Below are 21,766 nucleotides of genomic sequence, written 5' to 3'. Positions count from 1 at the left end.
AGGGCAGCATCTTGAACGCCCATCACACGCAGCACGAGCACGCAATGAGGCCGCATGCACCATTTCCCTGCTCTGCTCTCCACAAGAGCAGAGCAGCCTCCTGGAGCCAACTTCTTCATGGGCTGAAAATTGGATTAAAAATCCAATTTAATTCATTTCTTCACCAAATCAAAAGCCCATCAAAATTCCAAAATCCAAGAATAGAAAGTGTATAAATAGGAGATAGTTTGATGTAATGAGGACCTTTTTTTATTTTTGAATTCTTACCTTTGGAGACTTTATTTTCTTTGAGAGCTTTGAATTGAGATCTGAGAGAATTGGGAAGGAGAATTGATCTCTCTTCTTCCTTGTTCTTGCTTGAGCATTTTTACTTTTCTTGTTTGAGTCTTGGGTGGGAAGAATTGAGGAATTTCTGTCTTAATCTCCATTTAAGATCTCTTGGATTTTTCCTACTTTATAATTGAGCTAAATTTCATTTCCTCACTGCTGCAATCTTTAATTTCTTGTTAATTGCTTTGTGAACTTGGATCTGGGAAGGAAATTAAGGTCTAGACTTTGCTATCTAGTCTCTGGAGTCCTGAGATCCACTTTTCCTTTTGGTTCTTCTGATGAACCACTATTGCAATTTGAATTTCCATTTGCTGTTTGAGATATAGTCAATTTCAATTCATCTTTTGTTTAGTTAATTGTTGCAATTTAATTTCCCTTGCTTAAATTCTGAATTCCCAGTCCTCAAATCTCTTTTTCTATTCAAGCAATTTATATTTCTTGCACTTTAAGTTACTACAATTTACATTTCTTGCATTTTAAGTTTCAGCCATTTAATTTCTTGTTCATTAAGATTCAGCATCTTTACTTTCAGTTCTCTTTAATTTCTGCAATTTATCCCTCTCCCTTTACATTTTCTACTATTTACTTATTGTTGGATACAAAATCACTCAACCAATACTTGATTCGCTTGACTAAATCAACCACTGAACTAAAATTGCTCAATCCTTCAATCCCTGTGGGATCGACCTCACTCCTGTGAGTTTTATTACTTGATGCGACCCGGTACACTTGCCGGTGAGTTTTGTGTTGATCGTTTTCCACACATCAATTTTTTGGCGCCGTTGCCGGGGATTGAAATAGATTGACAATGATTAAGTAAGGTGGTGGTCTAGATTAAGCACTTTTTCTTTGTTTTTCTTTTTTTATAAGCACATTAACTGTTTGACACATTCTATCACCTAACCCTCTAACCACATTCTAGCATTAGAATGTCCATGTTTCATTTGGTTTGTTTGTGATTTTTGCAAGTTATGGAGGCTGAGGTGCGCGAAGAGGGAGTGAGCAACAATACCCAGCCTGCAAGAAGGGTGTTGGCCTCTTACACTATCCCCAATCCAAGACATTATGGGAGCAGCATCCTCACCCCAAATGTTCAGGCAAATGACTTTGAGTTGAAGCCTCAACTAATCACCTTGGTGCAGAACAATTGTGCTTATGGAGGTGGCCCTCTTGAAGACCCCAACCAACATTTGTCTGTTTTCTTAAGGATTTGTGAAACGGTCAGGACAAATGGGGTTCATCCTGACATTTACAAATTACTTATGTTCCCATTTTCTTTGAGGGGAAATGCTACTCAATGGCTGGAAACCTTTCCCAAAGAGAGCATCAACAATTGGGATGAATTGGTGAGCAAATTCCTAGCCAAGTTCTACCCACCTCAAAGAGTCATCAAGTTGAAAACAGAGGTGCAAACATTTATTCAAGTGGATGGAGAGTCGTTGTATGATGCCTGGGAGAGATACAAGGCCTTAATCAGGAAGTGTCCCCCAGAAATGTTCAGTGAGTGGGATAGACTCCAAAACTTCTATGAAGGATTGACCCAGAAAGCTCAAGAAGCATTAGATCATTCAACAGGAGGCTCATACAGCTAATGAAGATAGCAGAGGAAGCCTAAAACCTCATAGAGATGGTGGCAAACAATCAATACTTCTTTGCTCATCAAAGACAACTTCAACCAGCCCAGAGAAGGGGTGTATTGGAGCTGGAAGGTGTGGATACCATCTTCAAAGTGATGCATCAACAAATTCAGCAACAATTTGAGCAGATGGCTAAAAAAATTGATGGACTGCAAATCACTGCAGTAAATACACAAAGCCAATCTCAAACCTCACATGGGTGGAAGCAATCTGAAGAATGTTTTGGGACATTCAATTATGAGCAAGAAAGCCCTGAGCAGGTGCAATGCATGAATAACACTTCAAGTTCATCTCAACACAATTTTCATGGTGATGCACACAAGACACCCTGGAAGACTCATTCTAATTCAAAGTGGGCTGAGTACCAGAATCAAGGACAAAGGGACTTCAACTATAGCAGCCTTAGCAACACAAACAACCAAAGCCATTCATCCAATAATACTAACCAATTCAGAAACCCACAAAACACATATCACCAACCACATAACAACTCACAAAACCTCCAGAATAACTTTTCTACATCCACATCCCACCCTCAAAGTACCCCCACAATTAATTCAAACAACTTCTAGCAACAACCATTTCATTTCACACAACCACAACCAAATCCAGACTCTCAAAGAATCTCAAGTCTAGAGAAAATGATGGAGAAACTCATTAAAAATCAAGAGATGGCAAGACAAGATCAGGAAACTGCAAGGAAAGATCAGGCCCTGGCATTCAAAAACCAAGAGGCCTCAATCAAAAACCTTGAGAGACACATAGGGCAAATGGCTAAGCAAATTTTAGAAATGGGTGAGAAGAGAGCAAATGCCTTCCCCAATATTACTGAAGAACACCCAAGGGATAAAGGAAAGGCCACAAAATGGGAGGAGTGCAAAGCAATCACAATGGGAAGTGAGAAGACTATGAAGAAGGAAGCCATCAATCAGGACAAACACAACAGAGAAGTTCCACAAGAAGAGCCAGAGGAGAGAAGTAAAAAGGATCAAGAAACCAAAAATGCACAAGTTTCAAAGGGATACAAGAACATCCTTGAACCACAACTACAAGAGAAGAGGGAAGGAGTAAATCCTTGTGTCCCCAAACTTCCATACCCTCAGAGGTTTAAAAAAGAAAATGAGGATAAGCAATACTCAAAATTCCTGGACATATTCAAGACACTCAGCATCAATATTCCTTTCTTGGAAGCACTTGAATAGATGCCACTATATGCCAAATTTATAAAGGAAGTGCTGACAAAGAAAAGATCCTTGAAGGAAGGACAGATTGTTGAGATGACAAAGGAATGTAGTGCTATCCTCCAAAGAGAGTTGCCAGAGAAGAAAGATGATCCTGGGAGTTTTTACATACCTTGCACCATAGGAAACATAACAATTGAGAAGTCATTTTGTGACCTCGGTGCAAGCATAAACTTGATGCCTTTGTCTCTAATGAGGAAACTTAAAATTTCTGAGCTGAAGTTCACACAAATAGTTCTCCAAATGGCTGACAAATCCATTAAGCAAGCACTGGCAGTCGTGGAGAATGTGTTGGTAAAAGTGGGAAAATTCTTTCCCCCTGCTGACTTTGTTATCTCAGATATAGAAGAGGACCCTAACACTCCCATCATTCTGGGGAGGCCTTTCCTAGCTACGGGCAGAGCATTGATAGATGTTGAAAAAGGGAAATTGTTGCTGAGAGTGCATAATGAGCACCTAGCATTCCATGTTTTTAAAACCCTGCATGAGCCCACTCAAGAAGAAGATTGTATGAAGGATAAGGCCAGAGATAAAAGCTTGAAGGAGGCATTCAATGAGTCAAATCCAAGACTTCTAAATCCACGATTAAAAGAAGTAGAGATGGTGCAACAGACCAAAGAAATCAGGGAGGAACTAGATCCAAAACCCCTAGATGAGAACCTCAACACCCCAAATAAAGAACCACCAAGACATGAATTATCTTCTGAGAAAGAAAAGAAGAAGAGGCCAAAAGGGTGGAGAAACAAGAAGATCCCTACTTAAGGCTTCACACCAGGGGATAAAGTAGTGTTAAACACACAACCAATGAAAGTGTCTCCACAATTATCTGAATACTACACTGTGAATCGGGTCCTTTCACTTGAACACCTAGAGATCATCAAAGAGGAGATTGGAAGGAAGTTCACAGTAAGAGGAGAAAAGTTGAGGCACTATGATTTTCAACCCCCATGATCAAAGAATGAAGGATGTCAAGCTAGTGACATTAAAAGAGCGCTTGTTGGGAGGCAACCCAACCTAAGGTAGTTCTTTTTTTTTTCATAGCTAGTTCAATAAAAAGGTTAAGTAGATTCACTTGTATTGCAAGAAGCTAAGTTTGGTGTTGCACACCAAAACAATTTAAGGGAGAATGAAGGATTCTAAGTTTGGTGTTCCACACCAAAGCAAATTAAGAGAAAATGAAGCATTCTAAGTTTGGTGTTCCATCAAAATTTGATCTAAAAACACGTTCTCACTTTCTGCCTAATGCTAGCTCCAAGCAATCAGACAAATCATTTAACTATTTATCTATTTTCTAGTTCATAGTTACATAACCTTTGGCAAGGCTAAGAGAATCTATAATTGGTTAACTTGTTGCATCAGAGGCAGTGGCAAGCAATTAAGTTTGGTGTTCCTACACCAAAATTAATCCAAAAGACACACTCAATTTATGCATACTAACCATTCATTTAAGGGCTTGAGAAGCAAGCAACTTTTGAGAATTATGCAGGAAATTAGCCAACAATTGAAGACAATTTGCATTATGACTCAAAAGGGATACAACAAGAGGAAGAATGAAAAGTTGCAACCCAAAAGGTTGTATCTACACTTGATCCTTGTTGTTGTGAAAAGTTTTAATTCAGGAATTCTTGTATGCCTTGCTAAAAGTGTTCATCTAGTTGCAAGTGAAATTGTTTGATTAAGTATGTTGATCTGCATAATGCTTGTCATTCATCACTTAGCTTTAAATTTTGTTTTGTTTCCCATATGCTTAAATAAAAGAGAAATGGTTGAATTAGAAAGTAAATATCCAATGTTGCATAAGTTAGAATGGAAGTTAATGGTGGTATATGTGTTTGATTAAATGCATAACTCATGAAATAATTGCTGCATAATGTCATTTTCATTGAAGTGTGAGCTAGCTTACTGACATAAAGGTTCCTATCAGTAAAAAAAAATAATATCCCTTGAGAACAAAATAAAACAGAAAGAAAAGGAAGTGGAAAAAGCCAATGTGGTAAGAAAAACAAAGAATAAAGGATGGACACCAATAGCTTGGACCCTAGGACACATGCCTGTGGTGTTCTTGTACTAGGATATGCTTGGACAAGTAAATTCTGAGGGGTATTTCAAAATCCGGTCACTTAGATCAACTGATTTGGGATGGCCAATTGAAAGTCCATAATAAAGAGCAACCTAGATATAGAACATTTAGTTATCCGAAGAGATGCTGGGCATCAATGATCCTAGGAGGAAATAGTGAGCCATGTGTCTGTGGTGGAAAGATGTTGAGTAAAAGTAAAGCCAAATGCTACTGCAACATTTGACACCAAGCCTTCAAAGAAGAATAAGCTTGTTAAGTAAAAAAGGAAAAGAAAAGTTAGCAAGGGAGCAAATAAAGAGTAAACCTTATAACAGCAAGTTTAGTAAGCCTTTGAGGAAAAGTGTATATTATGTAACAGCAACATATAACTGAGTTATCTTTGTCTGCATAAAAACTCCATGAATCAAGTTCTGCTATATGCCTAATAAGGATATGTATGCTTTTCTTTTTTCATTTCATTTCCTCTTAATTTTGATGCTTGCTTGGGGACAAGCAAGATTTAAGTTTGGTGTTGTGATGACAAGTCATCATATACCCATTTTTCAAGCTAATTTCACTTGTTTCACTAGTCTTTATGCACTTTCTTGCATCCTAAGTAAGTAATTTGGAATGAAAAATGCATAACTTCTTTAAATCAAACAAAGGAGTAGCGCTCAAGTACAAGGAAAACAAACAAATTTGGCTTGTTTTCAATCTCCAAGAATCGAACACAGCACCATGAGGAAGCAAGGAACTAGGCGCTACTTTGGTGCCAAGAAAACCAAGGAAAAAGGGGCAGTGTGTGCTTCCACCAGGTTTCGAACCTGGGACCTCACCCTTGGTTGCTTTGCTGCGCTACCCACAAGGAGAGCAGAGTAGCATTTCTTGGCACGGGCAACACACAAGCACGCACGGCCAGGAGCATCACGCGCAGCTTGGACGCACGGAAGGCAAGCATGCACGCACACTGCCCTGCTCTCCGCAAGGGCAGGGCAGCATCTTGAACGCCCATCACACGCAGCACGAGCACGCAATGAGGCCGCATGAACCATTTCCCTGCTCTGCTCTCCACAAGAGCAGAGCAGCCTCCTGGAGCCAACTTCTTCATGGGCTGAAAATTGGATTAAAAATCCAATTTAATTCATTCCTTCACCAAATCAAAAGCCCATCAAAATTCCAAAATCCAAGAATAGAAAGTGTATAAATAGGAGATAGTTTGATGTAATGAGGACCCTTTTTTTATTTTTGAATTCTTACCTTTGGAGACTTCATTTTCTTTGAGAGCTTTGAACTGAGATCTGAGAGAATTGGGAAGGAGAATTGATCTCTCTTCTTCCTTGTTCTTGCTTGAGCACTTTTACTTTTCTTGTTTGAGTCTTGGGTGTGAAGAATTGAGGAATTTCTGTCTCAATCTCCATTTAAGATCTCTTGGATTTTTCCTACTTTATAATTGAGCTAAATTTCATTTCCTCATTGCTGCAATCTTTAATTTCTTGTTAATTGCTTTGTGAACTTAGATCTAGGAAGGCAATTGAGGTCTAGACTTTGCTATCTAGTCTCTGGAGTCCTGAGATCCACTTTTCCTTTTGGTTCTTCTGATAAACCATTGCTGCAATTTGAATTTCCATTTGCTGTTTGAGATCTAGTCAATTTCAATTCATCTTTTGTTTAGTTAATTGTTGCAATTTAATTTCCCTTGCTTAAATTCTGAATTCCCAGTCCTCAAATCCCTTTTTCTATTCAAGCAATTTATATTTCTTGCACTTTAAGTTACTACAATTTACATTTCTTGCATTTTAAGTTTCAATCATTTAATTTCTTGTTCTTTAAGATTCAGCATCTTTACTTTCAGTTCTCTTTAATTTCTGCAATTTATCCCTCTCCCTTTACATTTTCTGCTATTTACTTATTGTTGGATACAAAATCACTCAACCAATACTTAATTCGCTTGACTAAATTAACCACTTAACTAAAATTGCTCAATCCTTCAATCCCTGTGGGATCGACCTCACTCCCGTGAGTTTTATTACTTGATGCGACCCGGTACACTTGCCGGTGAGTTTTGTGTTGGATCGTTTTCCACACATCAATACCTGACGCGACCGCGTGGATTGGAAGCTGCACGAGTGACGCGAATGCATGGCACGGGAAATGCTAAGTGACGCGAACGCGTGGACGACGCAGTCGCGTGATGTGCGCGATCTGCAGAATTACAGAAGCCGCTGGTATAGATTCTGGGATGCGTTTCAACCCAATTTTTGGCCCAGAAACACAAATTAGAGCCAGGGAACATGCAGAGAAAAAGGAGAACAATTCATTCCGCATAATTTCTAGTTTTAGATCTGATTTTACGGCTCCCCTAGGTTTCTCTTTTTTGACATTCATAATTTAGGATTTGAAGATTTTTTGGCTTTGGCTTTTGAGAAGAGTCTACCTCCGGAACTGGTCATTCTATTTTATTTATCTACTTTTCATTTACTCTTCCATATTCTTAAATTGTCCAGAATTAACATTGGATTATTTTTAGAGTTCATTAATACAAGACTATTTTTACTTTTAATTAATCTCTTTGATTAATGTTTATTATGCCTTTTTTTATTTTCCCCATTAATTTTGTGAAGTTTACATTTATGATAATGGAGTAGTTCCCTAACTTGATTGGGAGTTGATTAAAAGGAGAACCTTGAGTTGGAATACTCAAGAGTTCAATTGTAATTGGTTCATTGTTGGTTGGCTTGTTAGTCACTAACTCTAATCCTTCCCAAGGGAGAGGATTAGGACTTGTAAATAGAAGTTGACTTTTAATTTGACTTTCCTTCATTCGTTGAGGGTTGACTAAATGAAAACAATGACTAATTATTAATTGATGTTGACAAAACTCCAACAAGGATAGAACTTCCAATTAATCTTCTCCCGGTCAAGATTTTTATTTAAATCATATAAATTCTCTAATTTAATTTTCTATTCATCAAACTTAAAACCCATTTGGGAAACCTCTGATTGATAAAATAGCACATCTTCCTGCAACTCGTTGGGAGACGACCTGGGACTCATACTCCCAGTATTTTATTTCTAAAATTTGTGACAACTCTTTTCTAAATTAATAAGTGAATTTTCACCGGTTAAGAACTGTACTTGCAACACCATTTTTCTAAACAATTCTTAATCTGCCAATTTCCGCTTACGTCACTTTGCATCTATTTTTCTTATTTGCAGTTAGTTGTTAAATTTCTACCTTTTTTACTTTTAATTATTTGTTCTATTTTTTTGGATCTAATTATTTGTTCTTGGTTGTTATTATTTTTTATTCTGATTTCTTTGTTATGATTATTTGTTGCCGGTTCTAATTTTTGGTTTTGGGTTTTGCTTATTTTGAATGTTGTTTCTGAACCGATTTCTTATTCTGAATTTTAGTTCTGATTTGATAATGCAGGACAACAGCATTAATGTTGGCATTCTCTGAACATCTTCGAGATAACTACAGTCTTGCTACTATAAGTGTAATAAAATTTTGGCATTCAAATCATTATTTGATCTTGTAGACAGTTTTGTACACAATCATACATGGTTTCTTTGTTTGTTTTCTATGTGGGACCTTTGTTTTTTAAAGAATTATCCTCAAATTATGATTAGGACAAGACATTGATCTACACCACAAAGAGATTGTAAAACTTGTAGTGTTTCAACTCACACCAACCAAAACCAGGTAATGTTTTGAGCATGGTGTAAAGCAAAAGTGTTTAAGCTTAAGCTTAACTAATTATTAGAAGGCATTATTAGACCCTAGTTCCTACATTATTCTTGCATTGAAATCTATGTATATATTATCATTGGGTGTTTTTATTTTGTTTAAACCCGCGTCAAATCCTTTCTTGCATTAACTTCTTAAGCACTATGGTCTGCTTTTCATTATACAAAACAATGATTTAGCCTAATGAGACTTTTTCACATGTACTTTATTTCCTTTTGCTATGCATGCATGTGTTTTTCTTTTGTGCATTTCTTTTAATTATTGTAAATGTTTTTTTTCTTTGCCTTATCGAGGGAGTCTACACCTTCTTATGTTGACTTCAATGTCGGTCTTCATATTATTGAGTATTCAATGTGAGAATTGACACAAAAGCAAGGATTAACCATTGCTTTAGATTAATGTTGAATATTTCAAAGCTCTTTTTGCATATCTCTCTTTTTGATTCATATCTTTTTTGCATATTTTTCTATTGGAGAAAGGCATGCACAAGTTATATTAAAATATGACCGAATAAATTTAACATGCGGTAGATGAATTATAGATTATTATAACTGTTTTTACACGTTTGTACTCTTTATATATGCTCCTTTTTCTTAATCACTATAATGACGTTGCTTGATCTTGATTTCTGGTTAGTTAATTAAATGGAATAACTTGTTGACTTCAAAACATAACAACATATATTTAAGCTTGTGTCACTTTATATATGCATGATGACAAGGTCTATAGTAAAATAACAAATTAAAGGGAATGTTACATAATTAATTTTGTGACGTAATTATATGAAAGAACAGGTATGTTTAGATAACACCTACTCCTCTCCCATTTTTTTAAACCAAATTTGCCTTCTTCTGGTTTACCAGTATTTGTTTTTATATATATGCTGCTAACAAATGAGGGCTATGCTTCTTTTAGTAGCATATAGTAAGAGATAATATGAAGTTGTGCATGGCACCTGGCAAACTAGCCTCAAAGCTATGAAAGAATAATAAGGATTATTACATATGAATTCCATGAACCATAATTCGAATAAATTCTGTTAAGGTGTTATGTCTGCTTTACTTTTAAGCACCTACTTGTTCTTGGCTCGCAGTTCCTCACCAAGACAATATCATAAACTATCACATGAAAAATGCTAATTGGTTCTCTATAAATTTGAGCTTATTTGTTTTACTTTATGCTTTACACTTAACTACTTGAGTACATCTATTACCGGTAAACTAGACAAGCATTTTACAACATAAATAAATAGGTAACGTGGTACCGACACTCAACTTTGGTATCTTGGCTTAATTTCTGCTAAACTGAAGCAATTCACATGTGCAATCTATTTATATTAAAAGAGAAATCACAGCCAGAATTTCTATGATCTCAAGAATTAATCTTTTTTGGTTTCCAAGATTAGTGGATGGGTTTTGGAATTTTGGGTTTTATCCTTTTTCTCTCTAGATGTGAGCTGGTAGTGTTTTGTGGTGGTGTTCATGAGAAAATAGCTTCGTTCTCCCTCCAAACAATTCCACATTCTGGTTTTCTAAGGCCACCTTTGAAAGGTGATTATTCCTGCCACCTTTTCTGGTTTTCCCTCTTTTCACTTTTATTCTTCTGTGGATAATCACGGTGTTTGTAAATGATTCTTCATTTTTTCTTTGGTTTCAATAGAGTACTTATCCTATTTCCATTAAGTTTGAAGACCCCTGAATCAATGAATCCATGAGTCGATTACCTTTGCATTGAAAGTGCTAAAGTGCTTTAAATATGATTGAGAATGGTTTTTCAAATGCATATTGACTTAGGCATTTCTCAATGTTCTTGATTATTAGTTAATTAAGCAGGGATTGATGAACGAAATCCAACTAGTTGAATGATGACTATCACATTAATCATGGAATTAGTTTACTTGGTTTTATAGATTTGCAGAATAGACATTCATTTTTTGTTGGATACTTTGATTCAAACTATTTCGACAATAACATTTGGAAAGTACTCTACGACATGTGCATTTTTTTATGATCTCATGTATTTTGCAAATGCATTTGGAGCATTGCGTTTGAGGTATGAACTAGAATTGATTAGCATATTAAGATGGTTCTATGTATTATTCTGCATTAAGAGAAAGCTGATTCTTACATGCTCTTTTTCAAGAATTATGAGTGTTCCTGTTGATTCTGGATGTATTTTAACTGATTCAATACATAATTTGATTTTATTTATTTTATATTCTAGGAGGTTCAAGCTTCACTAAGGAGGCAGCTGAAATAGTGGTTTTGGTCATTGATGAGGAAGGCGTGGAGTCACTCATATCAGAGCTTGTGAAAGCTGTCAATTGGACAAAGCTGTTTTGGTCTTCACACGAACAGTTTTCTTGTTCTTCAAATAACAAATTTTGACTTTTTCTTTTATTGTGGCTTTGATGATGTGTATGTTGTATTTTTCAAATAATAATTTTTATTTTTTGTTGACAAATGTGATGAAAGTTTATGTATGTTGGATTGGTTAATTTAAAATTATATAAAAAATTTCCTCTGTTTAAATTAATCATTCAAATTATAATGTAAAATTATATATCAATTTTGCAATGTTTAATTAGGAAGATTCATAAACAAGTATAGCTATAAGTATTTTTATCTAACTTATAGTCATATTTTTTGCTATTGGCACACTTTTTAAATGTAGCCATATCTTTTCGTAATCAACAACAGCCACACTTATCAAGCATAGCCATATTTTCTCTTATTTGCATGCTTAAAAAGCATAGCCATATCTTCCCCTATTGGCATGCTTTCGAAGGGTAGCCAAAACCACTCCATTGGGCACACTTCCAAAAGCGTAGCGATATGTACACTTTTTGGTACGCTTCTCAAGCGTAGCTATAGGTTAAGACCTATGGCCACGCTTTTTAAGCGTGCCAATAGGTGAAAGCGTCCCAACAAAAAAGCATGCCGATAGATCAACAAAAGCGTGGCGATAGAGCAACCACCACGCTAGCGGATGTGACCCTTTCAAAAGCGTGCTGATAGTTCAGAAAGCGTGGTGAAAAGCTATCGGCATGCTTTTTTGCACTTTTCGGCATGCTTTAAAAACGTGGCAGAAAGCTTATTTTCATGTAGTGAGAGCTCCAGATTGAAAGTTTTGGAGAATTGAAGATTGAAATTGGAATTGGAACCCTCATTCTCACCTCTCTTCCATCTCAGCGTGTTTGTGATGAATGGGGAAGGAACGAGGCTGAGTTAGGTTATTTATATGTTGGGCCATTGATGACTTGCATCATCTACCTTTTTCTCTATCCTAAAAGGACCATAGAATTGATGAATTCTCATTCATTTGATGCATTTACAAGAACTATATGATGAATTTATGGGACATTACTTTGAAAAAAGTCTTGCTTGGATTTCAGGTGAAAAGAACAACAAAAGAGGAAGATAGCAAGAAAAGGAGCTGGGCGTATGAGCTGGGCGTGCCACTTCAACCAAACGCCAAGATCCTTAAATGGACGTGCCACGCCACCACTGGGCGTGGCACACCAGTTGTGATATCTAGGGAGCAAATTTCAAGGATTGCTATGGGCGTGGCACGCCAGTTATACTTTCCAAAGAGAACCCATGACGAATTTCAATGGGCGTTTGGTGCACGAAATTGTGATCATCAACAATGGCATTCAACTTGGTATGTGCCTTTATAACTCAGCACTTTCTTCACAACCTCGCAAAACTAACCAGCAAGTGCACTGGGTCATCCAAGTAATAAACCTTACATGAGTAAGGGTCGATCCCACGGAGATTGTTGGTATGAAGCAAGCTATGGTCATCTTGTAAATCTCAGTTAGGTGGATAATAAGTGGTTATAGAGTTTTTGAATAATAATAATAAATAAACAGAAAATAAAGATAGAAATACTTATGTAAATCATTGATGAAAATTTCAGATAGGCGTATGAAGATGCTGTGCTCATTCTAAATCTCTGCTTTCCTACTACCTTCATCCAATCCTTCTTACTCCTTTCCATGGCAAGATATATGTAGGGCATCACTGTTGTCAATGGCTACATCCCATCCTCTCAGTGAAAATGGTCCAAATGCTCTGTCACAGCACGGCTAATCATCTGTCGGTTCTCGATCATGCCAGAATAGAATCCATTGATTCTTTTGCGTTTGTCATCACGCCCAACAATCGCGAGTTTGATGCTCGTCACAGTCATTCAATCCTTGAATCCTACTCGGAACACCACAGACAAGGTTTAGACTTTCCGGATTTTCATGAATGCTGCCATCAATTCTAGCTTATACCACGAAGATTCTGATTAAGGAATCCAAGAGATATGCGCCCGGTCTAAGGTAGAACGGAAGTGGTTGTCAGTCACGCGTTCATAGGTGAGAATGATGATGAGTGTCACGGATCATCACATTCATCATGTTGAAGTGCAACGAATATCTTAGAATAGGAATAAACTGAATTGAATAGAAAATAGTAGTAATTTCATTAAAATAGTAGTAATCTATCGTGTGTAGAAACTCCATCGTTGAAAATACATAAGTGATGGTGGTCCAGGCATGGCCGAATGGCCAGCCCTCATGAATGATCAATAGTCTCCTAAGATGAATAATGGAATAAAACCGAGACCAAAGATGTCTAATACAATAGTAAAACGTCCTATTTATACTAGACTAGCTACTAGGGTTTACAAAAGTAATTGATGCAGAAATCCACTTCCGGGGCCCAATTGGTGTGTGCTTGGGCTGAGCTTGAGCTTTACACGTGCAGAGGCTTCTTTTGGAGTTGAACGCCAAGTTGCAACGTGTTTCTAGCGTTCAACTCTAGTTCGTGACATGTTTCTGGCGTTTGACTCCAGAATGCAACATGGAACTGGCGTTGAGCGCTAGTTTACGTCATTAAATCTCGAATAAAGTATGAACTATTATATATTGCTAGAAAGCTCTGAATGTCAACTTTCCAACGCTGTTGAGAGCGCGCTATTTGAAGTTTGGTAGCTCCAGAAAATCCATTTCGAGTACAGGGAGGTCAGAATCCAACAGCATCAGCAGTCCTTTGTCAGCCTTTTATCAGAGTTTTGCTTAGGTCCCTCAATTTCAGCCAGAAAGTATCTAAAATCACAAAAAAACACAAAAACTCATAGTAAAGTCCAGAAATGTGAATTTAGCATAAAAACTAATGAAAACATCCCTAAAAGTAGCTAGATCCTACTAAAAACTACCTAAAAACAATGCCAAAAAGCGTATAAATTATCCGCTCATCACAACACCAAACTTAAATTGTTGCTTGTCCCAAGCAACTGAAAACCAATTAGGATGAAAAGAAGAGAATGTACTATAAAGCTCAGAATATCATGAATATTAATTCTAATTAGATGAGCGGGACTTGTAGCTTTTTGCTTCTGAACAGTTTTGGCATCTCACTTTATCCTTTGAAGTTTAGAATGATTGGCATCTCTAGGAACTTAGAATTTCAGATAGTGTTATTGATTCTCCTAGTTAAGTTTGTTGATTCTTGAACACAGCTACTTTTATGAGTTTTGGCCGTGGCCCTAAGCATTTTGTTTTTCAGTATTACCACCGGATACATAAATGCCACAGACACATGACTGGGTGAACCTTTTCAGATTGTGACTTAGCTTTGCTAAAGTCCCCAGTTAGATGTGTCCAAAGCTCTTAAGCACACTCTTTTTGCTTTGGATCATGACTTTAACCACTCAGTCTCAAGCTTTTCACTTGGACCTACATGCCACAAGCACATGGTTAGGGACAGCTTGATTTAGCCACTTAGGCCTGGATTTTATTTCCTTGGACCCTCCTATCCATTGATGCTCAAAGCCTTGGATCCTTTTTACCCTTGTCTTTTGGTTTTAAGGGCTATTGGCTTTTTCTGCTTGCTTTTTCTTTTTCTTTCTATTATTTTTTTGCCACTTTTTTTTTCACAAGCTTTTGCTATTCACTGCTTTTTCTTTCTTCAAGAATCAATTTCATGATTTTTCAGATTATCAATAGCATTTCTCTTTGTTCATCATTCTTTCAAGAGCCAACAATTTTAACATTCATAAACAACAAGATCAAAAATATGCACTATTCAAGCATTCATTCAGAAAATAAAAAGTATTGTCACCACATCAATATAATTAAACTAAATTCAAGGATAAATTCGAAACTCATGTACTTCTTGTTCTTTTTGTATTAAAAACATGTTTCATTTAAGAAAGGTGAAGGATTCATGGAATTATTCGTAGCTTTAAGACATAGTTACTACATACTAATGATCATGTAATAAAGACACAAACATAGATAACATAAAGCTTAAAAATCGAAAAACAGAGAAATAAGAACAAGGAATGAGTCCACCTTAGTGATGGTGGCGCTTTCTTCTTGAAGAACCAATGATGTCCTTGAGCTCTTCTATGTCTCTTCCTTGCCTTTGTTGCTCCTCCCTCATTGCTCTTTGATCTTCTCTAATTTCATGGAGAATGATGGAGTGTTCTTGATGTTCCACCCCTAATTGATCCATATTGTAACTCAAGTCTTCTAGAGAAGTGTTGAGTTGTTCCCAATAATTGTTGGGAGGAAAGTGCTTCCCTTGAGGCATCTCCGGGATTTCTTGGTGATGAGCTTCCTCATGCATCTCTTGGGCTCCATGAGTGGGCTCTCTTATTTGCTCCATCTTCTTCTTAGTGATGGGCTTATCCTCCTCAATGGGGATGTCTCCTTCTATGATAACTCCAGCTGAGTAACATAGATGGCAAATAAGATGAGGAAAAGCTAGCCTTGCCATGGTGAAGGACTTTTCGGCTATTTTGTAGAATTCAAGGGAGATGACTTCATAAAATTCTACTTCCTCTCCATTCATGATGCTATGAATCATGATGGCCCAATCCACAGTAACTTCGGATTGGTTGCTAGTGGGGAAGATAAAGCGTTGGATGAACTCTAACCATTCTCTAGCCACAGGCTTGGGGTCCAGTCTTCTTAATTGAACCGGCTTGCCTTTGGAGTCTCTTTTCCATTGAGCTCCTTCCACACATATGTTCATAAGGACTTGGTCTAACCTTTGATCAAAGTTGACCCTTCTTGTGTAGGGGTGATGAGCGGATAATTTATACGCTTTTTTGGCTTTGTTTTTAGGTAGTTTTTAGTATGATCTAACTACTTTTAGGGATGTTTTCATTAGTTTTTATGTTAAATTCACATTTCTGGTATTTACTATAAGTTTGTGTGTTTTTCTGTGATTTCAGGTATTTTCTGGCTGAAATTGAGGGACCTGAGCAAAACTCTAATAAGAAGGCTGACAAAGGACTGTTGATGCTGTTGGAATCTGACCTCCCTGAACTCGAAATGGATTTTCTAGAGCTACAGAACTCCAAATGGCGCGCTCTCAATAGCGTTGGAAAGTAGACATACAGAGATTTCCAGAAATATATAATAGTTCATACTTTATTCGAGATTTGATGATGTAAACTGGCGCTTAACGCCAGTTCCATGCTGCATTCTGGAGTCAAACGCCAAAAACACGTCACGAACCAGATTTGAACGCCAAATACACGTTACAACTTGGCGTTCAACTCCAATAAAAGCCTCTGCACGTGTAACATTCAAGCTCAGCCCAAGCACACACCAAGTGGGCCCCAGAAGTGGATTTCTGCATCAATTACTTACTTCTGTAAACCCTAAGTAGCTAGTTTATTATAAATAGGACATTTTACTATTGTATTTTCATCCTGGATCCTGAATTGTATTTTTGATCCTGTGATCATGTTTTGGGGGCTGGCCATTTGGCCATGCCTGGACCTTTCACTTATGTATTTTCAACGGTGGAGTTTCTACACACCATAGATTAAGGGTGTGGAGCTCTGTTGTACCTCAAGTTTTAATGCAATTACTACTATTTTCTATCCAATTCAATTTATTCCTGTTCTAAGATATTCGTTGCACTTCAACTTGATAAATGTGATGATCCGTGACACTCATCATCATTCTCACCTATGAACGTGCGTGACTGACAACCACTTTCGTTCTACCTTAGACCGGGCGCATATCTCTTGGATTCCTTGATCAGAATCTTCGTGGTATAAGCTAGAATTGATGGCGGCATTCATGGGAATCCAGAAAGTCTAACCTTGTCTGTGGTATTTCGAGTAGAATTCCGGGACTCAATGACTGTGACGAGCTTCAAACTCCTGAAGGCTGGGCATTAGTGACAGACGCAAAAGAATCACTAGATTCTATTCCAACCTGATTGAGAACCGACAGATGATTAGCCGTGCTGTGACAAAGCATTTGGACCATTTTCACTGAGAGGATGGGATGTAGCCATTGACAATGGTGGTGCCCTACATACAGCTTGCCATAGAAAGGAGTGATGAAAAACTAGAAGGAAGAAGTAGGAAAGCAGAGATTCAGAAGGAACACAGTACCTCCATACACCTATCTGAAATTTCCACCATTGAATTATATGAGTAACTTTATCTTTATTTTCTGTTTATTTTATTATCTTTATTTAAACCAATAATCTCTTAATCCAGTTAAATCCGCCTGACTATGATTTACAAGATGACCATAGCTTGCTTCATACCAACAATCTCTATGGGATCGACCCTTACTCACGTAAGGTATTACTTGGACGACCCAGTACACTTGCTGGTTAGTTGTGCGGAGTTGTGACAAAGTGTGATTCACGTTTGAGAGCACCAAGCCTTTGGAGCCATTGTTGATGATCACAATTTTGTCCACCAAGTTTTTGGCACCGTTGCCGGGGATTGTTCGAGTATGGACAACTGACGGTTTATCTTGTTGCTCAGATTAGGTAATTTTCTTTTTATTTTCCTTTCAAAAAAGTTTTCAAAAATCTTTCAAAAATTTTTTCTTTATTTTCGTTTTTCAAAAATATAATTTTCGAAAAAAATAAAAATACAAAAAAATCATAAAATCATAAAAACCAAAAATATTTTGTGTTTCTTGTTTGAGTCTTGAGTCAATTTTTAAGTTTGGTGTCAATTGCATGCTTTAAAAACTTTTCTTGCATTTTTCGAAAATTCATGCATTCATGGTGTTCTTCATGATCTTCAAGTTGTTCTTGACAAGTCTTCTTGTTTGATCTTCATGTTTTCTTGTTTTGTGTTGTATGTTGTTTTTCATATGCATTTTTGCATTCATAGTGTCCATGCATTAAAGAATTCTAAGTTTGGTGTCTTGCATGTTTTCTTTGCATAAAAATTTTTCAAAAAATATGTTCTTGGTGTTCATCTTAACATTCATAGTGTTCTTGCATGCATAATTGGTTCTGATCCAAAATTTTCATGTTTTGGGTCATAATTGTGTTTTTCTCTCTCATCAATAAAAATTTAAAAATAAAAAAATATCTTTTCCTTATTTCTCTCCAAATTTTCAAAAATTTGAGTTGACTTGGTCCAAAATTTTTAAAATTAGTTGTTTCTTACAAGTTAAGTCAAATTTTCAATTTTAAAAAAAATCTTATCTTTTTAAAACTTTTTCAAAAATTAAATCTTTTTCATTTTTCTTATTAATTTTCGAAAATTCTTTAAAATGTTTTTCAAAAAAAAATCTTTTTCTTAATTTTATCTTAATTTTCGAAATTATACTAACAATTAATATGATTGATTCAAAAATTTGAAGTTTGTTACTTTCTTGTTAAGAAAGGTTCAATCTTTAAATTCTAGAACCATATCTTTTAGTTTCTTGTTAGTTAAGTAATTAATTTTAATTTTAAAAATTAAATCTTTTTCAATCCTATCTTTTTATCATATCTTCTTATCTTATCTTTTTATCATATCTTTTTCAAAATTTTATCTTTTTCAAAAATTTGATTTCAAAATATCTTATCTAACTTCTTATCTTCTTATCTTTTCAAATTTGATTTTAATATCGTTTTCAACTAACTATTTGACTTTTTGTTTGTTTCTTATCTTTTTCAAAACCACCTAACTACTTTTTCCTCTTTAATTTTCGAAAATATCTCATCTCTTTTTCAAAAATTGTTTTTAATTGTTTTAAATTTTAATTTTAATTATATCTTATCTTTAATTTTCGAAAATCATTAACTACTTTTTCAAAATTATTTTCGAATTCTCCCTCTCTTCTCTTCTTCTATTTATTTATTTATTTACTAACACTTCTCTTCACCTCTCTTCATCTCCAATCACTGCCTCTATCCTCACCCTTGTGATTGGATTCTCCACTCTTATTCCTTTCTTCTTCTACTAGTAATAAGGATCCTCTTTGTCCAGATATAGAGGATTCCTCTTCCTTTTTATTTTTCTCTTCTCTTTCATATGAGCAGGAATAAGGAAAAAGGCATCTTTGTTGAAGCCGATCCAGAACCTGAAAGGACTCTGAAAAGGAAACTAAGAGAAGCTAAATTACAACAATCCAGAGGCAACCTTTCTGAAATTTTCGAACAAGAGAAGGAGATGGCAGCCGAACCCAACAACAATAATGTAAGGAGGATGCTTGCTGATTTCACTAAACCAACGTCCAAGTTTGATGGAAGAAACATCTCAATTCCTGCCATTGGAACAAACAATTTTGAACTGAAACCTCAATTAGTTGCTTTGATGCAACAGAACTGCAAGTTTCATGGACTTCCATCTGAAGATCCTTATCAGTTTTTAACTGAGTTCTTGCAGATTTGTGAGACTGTTAAGACGAATGGAGTAGATCCTGAAGTGTACAGGCTTATGCTTTTCCCTTTTGCTGTAAGAGACAGAGCTAGAACATGGTTGGACTCACAACCTAAAGATAGCCTGGACTCCTGGGATAAGCTGGTCACGGACTTCTTGGATAAATTCTTTCCTCCTCAAAAGTTGAGCAAGCTTAGAGTGGATGTTCAGACCTTCAAACAAAAAGATGGTGAATCCCTCTATGAAGCTTGGGAAAGATACAAGCAGATGACCAAAAAGTGTCCTTTTGACATGTTTTCAGAATGGACCATATTAGATGTATTCTATTATGGTCTATCTGAGTTTTCCAAGATGTCATTGGACCATTCTGCAGGTGGATCCATTCACCTAAAGAAAACGCCTGCAGAAGCTCAAGAACTTATTGACATGGTTGCAAATAACCAATTCATGTACACTTCTGAGAGGAATTCCGTGAATAGTGGGACGTCTCAGAGGAAGGGAGTTCTTGAAATTGATGCTCTGAATGCCATATTGGCTCAGAACAAAGTGTTGACTCAGCAAGTCAACATGATCTCTCAAAGTCTGAATCGATGGCAAAATGCATCCAACAGTACTAAAGAGACAGCTTCTGAAGAAGCTTATGATCCTAAAAACCCTGCAATGGCAGAGGTTAACTACATGGGTGAACCTTATGGAAACACCTATAATTCATCATGGAGAAATCATCCAAATTTCTCATGGAAGGATCAACAAAAGCCTCAACAAGGCTTTAATAATTGTGGAAGAAACAGGCTCAGCAATAACAAGCATTTTCCATCATCTTCTCAGCAACAGACAGAGAATTCTGAGCAGAGCCCCTGTAATTTAGCAAACTTAGTCTCTGATATGTCAAAGGCCACTTTAAGTTTCATGAGTGAAACAAGATCCTCCATTAGAAATTGGGAGTACAAGTGGGACAACTGAGTAAGAAAGTAACTGAAACTCCACCTAGTATTCTCCCAAGCAATACAGAAGAGAATACAAAAGGAGAGTGCAAGGCCATTGATGTAATCAATATGGCCGAATGCACAACGGAAGAGAAGGACGAAAATCCTAGTGAGGAAGACCTCCTGGGACGTCTCTCAAACAAGAAGGAGTTTCTTATTGAGGACTTAAAGGAATCTGAGGCTCATATAGAGACCATAGAGATTCTACTAAATCTCCTTTTGCCATTCATGAGCTCTGAAGACTATTCTTCCTCTGAAGAGGATGAAGATGTGATTGAAGAGCAAGTTGCTCAGTATCTAGGAGCCATCATGAAGCTAAATGCCAAGTTATTTGGTAATGAGAGGAAGCATGAAAAGCTTCTCTCAATACAGAGTCATACAAAGCCCCCACATTCAAACTCTAAGTTTGGTGTTGGGAGGCCCCAACCAAACTCTAAGTTTGGTGTTGAGAAGACCCCATATTCAAACTCTAAGTTTGGTGTTGGGAGGCCCTCATCATGCTCTGAACATCTGTGAGGCTCCATGAGGGCCTACTGTCAAGCTAGTGACATTAAAAGAGCACTTATTGGGAGGTAACCCAATTTTTATTTATCTAATTTTATTTTTATTTTATTGTTATTTTGTGTTTTAGTCGGTTCATGACCATGTGGAGTCACGAAAAAAATATTAAAAATTAAAAACAGAATCAAAAACAGCAGAAGAAAAATCACACCCTAGAGGAAGGACTACTGGCGTTTAAACGCCTGTAAGGAGCATCTGGCTGGCGTTCAACGCCAGAATAGAGCATGGATCTGGCGCTAAATGCCAGAAACAAGCAACATCCTGGCGTTTGAACGCCAGGAATATGCCCTGAGGAAAGCTGGCGCTGAACACCAATAACAAGCATGGAATTGGCGTTCAACGCCAGAAACATGCTGCACATGGGCGTTGAACGCCCAGAACAAGCATCACTTTGGCGTTTAAACGCCAGAATTGTATGCAAAGGCATTCTACATGCCTAATTGGTGCAGGGATGTAAATCCTTGACACCTCAGGATTTGTCAACCTCACAAAATCCCCACCTACCTTACCCTCTCTCCCTCCATTCATGGTCATCCCTTCTGTTTTCCATTCACCACTCACATCCA

At 36.8% G+C, this 21,766-nt stretch overlaps 1 non-coding gene across 1 annotated transcript; it reads right to left on the bottom strand.

Annotated features, from left to right (window-relative positions):
- Window positions 1–19,842: 19,842 nt before the first annotated feature.
- On the bottom strand, window positions 19,843–19,946 carry LOC112714070 (small nucleolar RNA R71). Its single transcript, XR_003159025.1, has one exon. It is a non-coding gene; the product is annotated as a small nucleolar RNA R71 (small nucleolar RNA).
- Between the last annotated feature and the right edge of the window lie 1,820 nt (window positions 19,947–21,766).

This window comes from Arachis hypogaea, chromosome 9 (assembly GCF_003086295.3).
Source record: "Arachis hypogaea cultivar Tifrunner chromosome 9, arahy.Tifrunner.gnm2.J5K5, whole genome shotgun sequence".
Taxonomy (NCBI): domain Eukaryota; kingdom Viridiplantae; phylum Streptophyta; class Magnoliopsida; order Fabales; family Fabaceae; genus Arachis; species Arachis hypogaea.
Note: the sequence above shows the minus strand (reverse complement) of the source record. Positions and strands in the feature narration are given on the sequence as shown.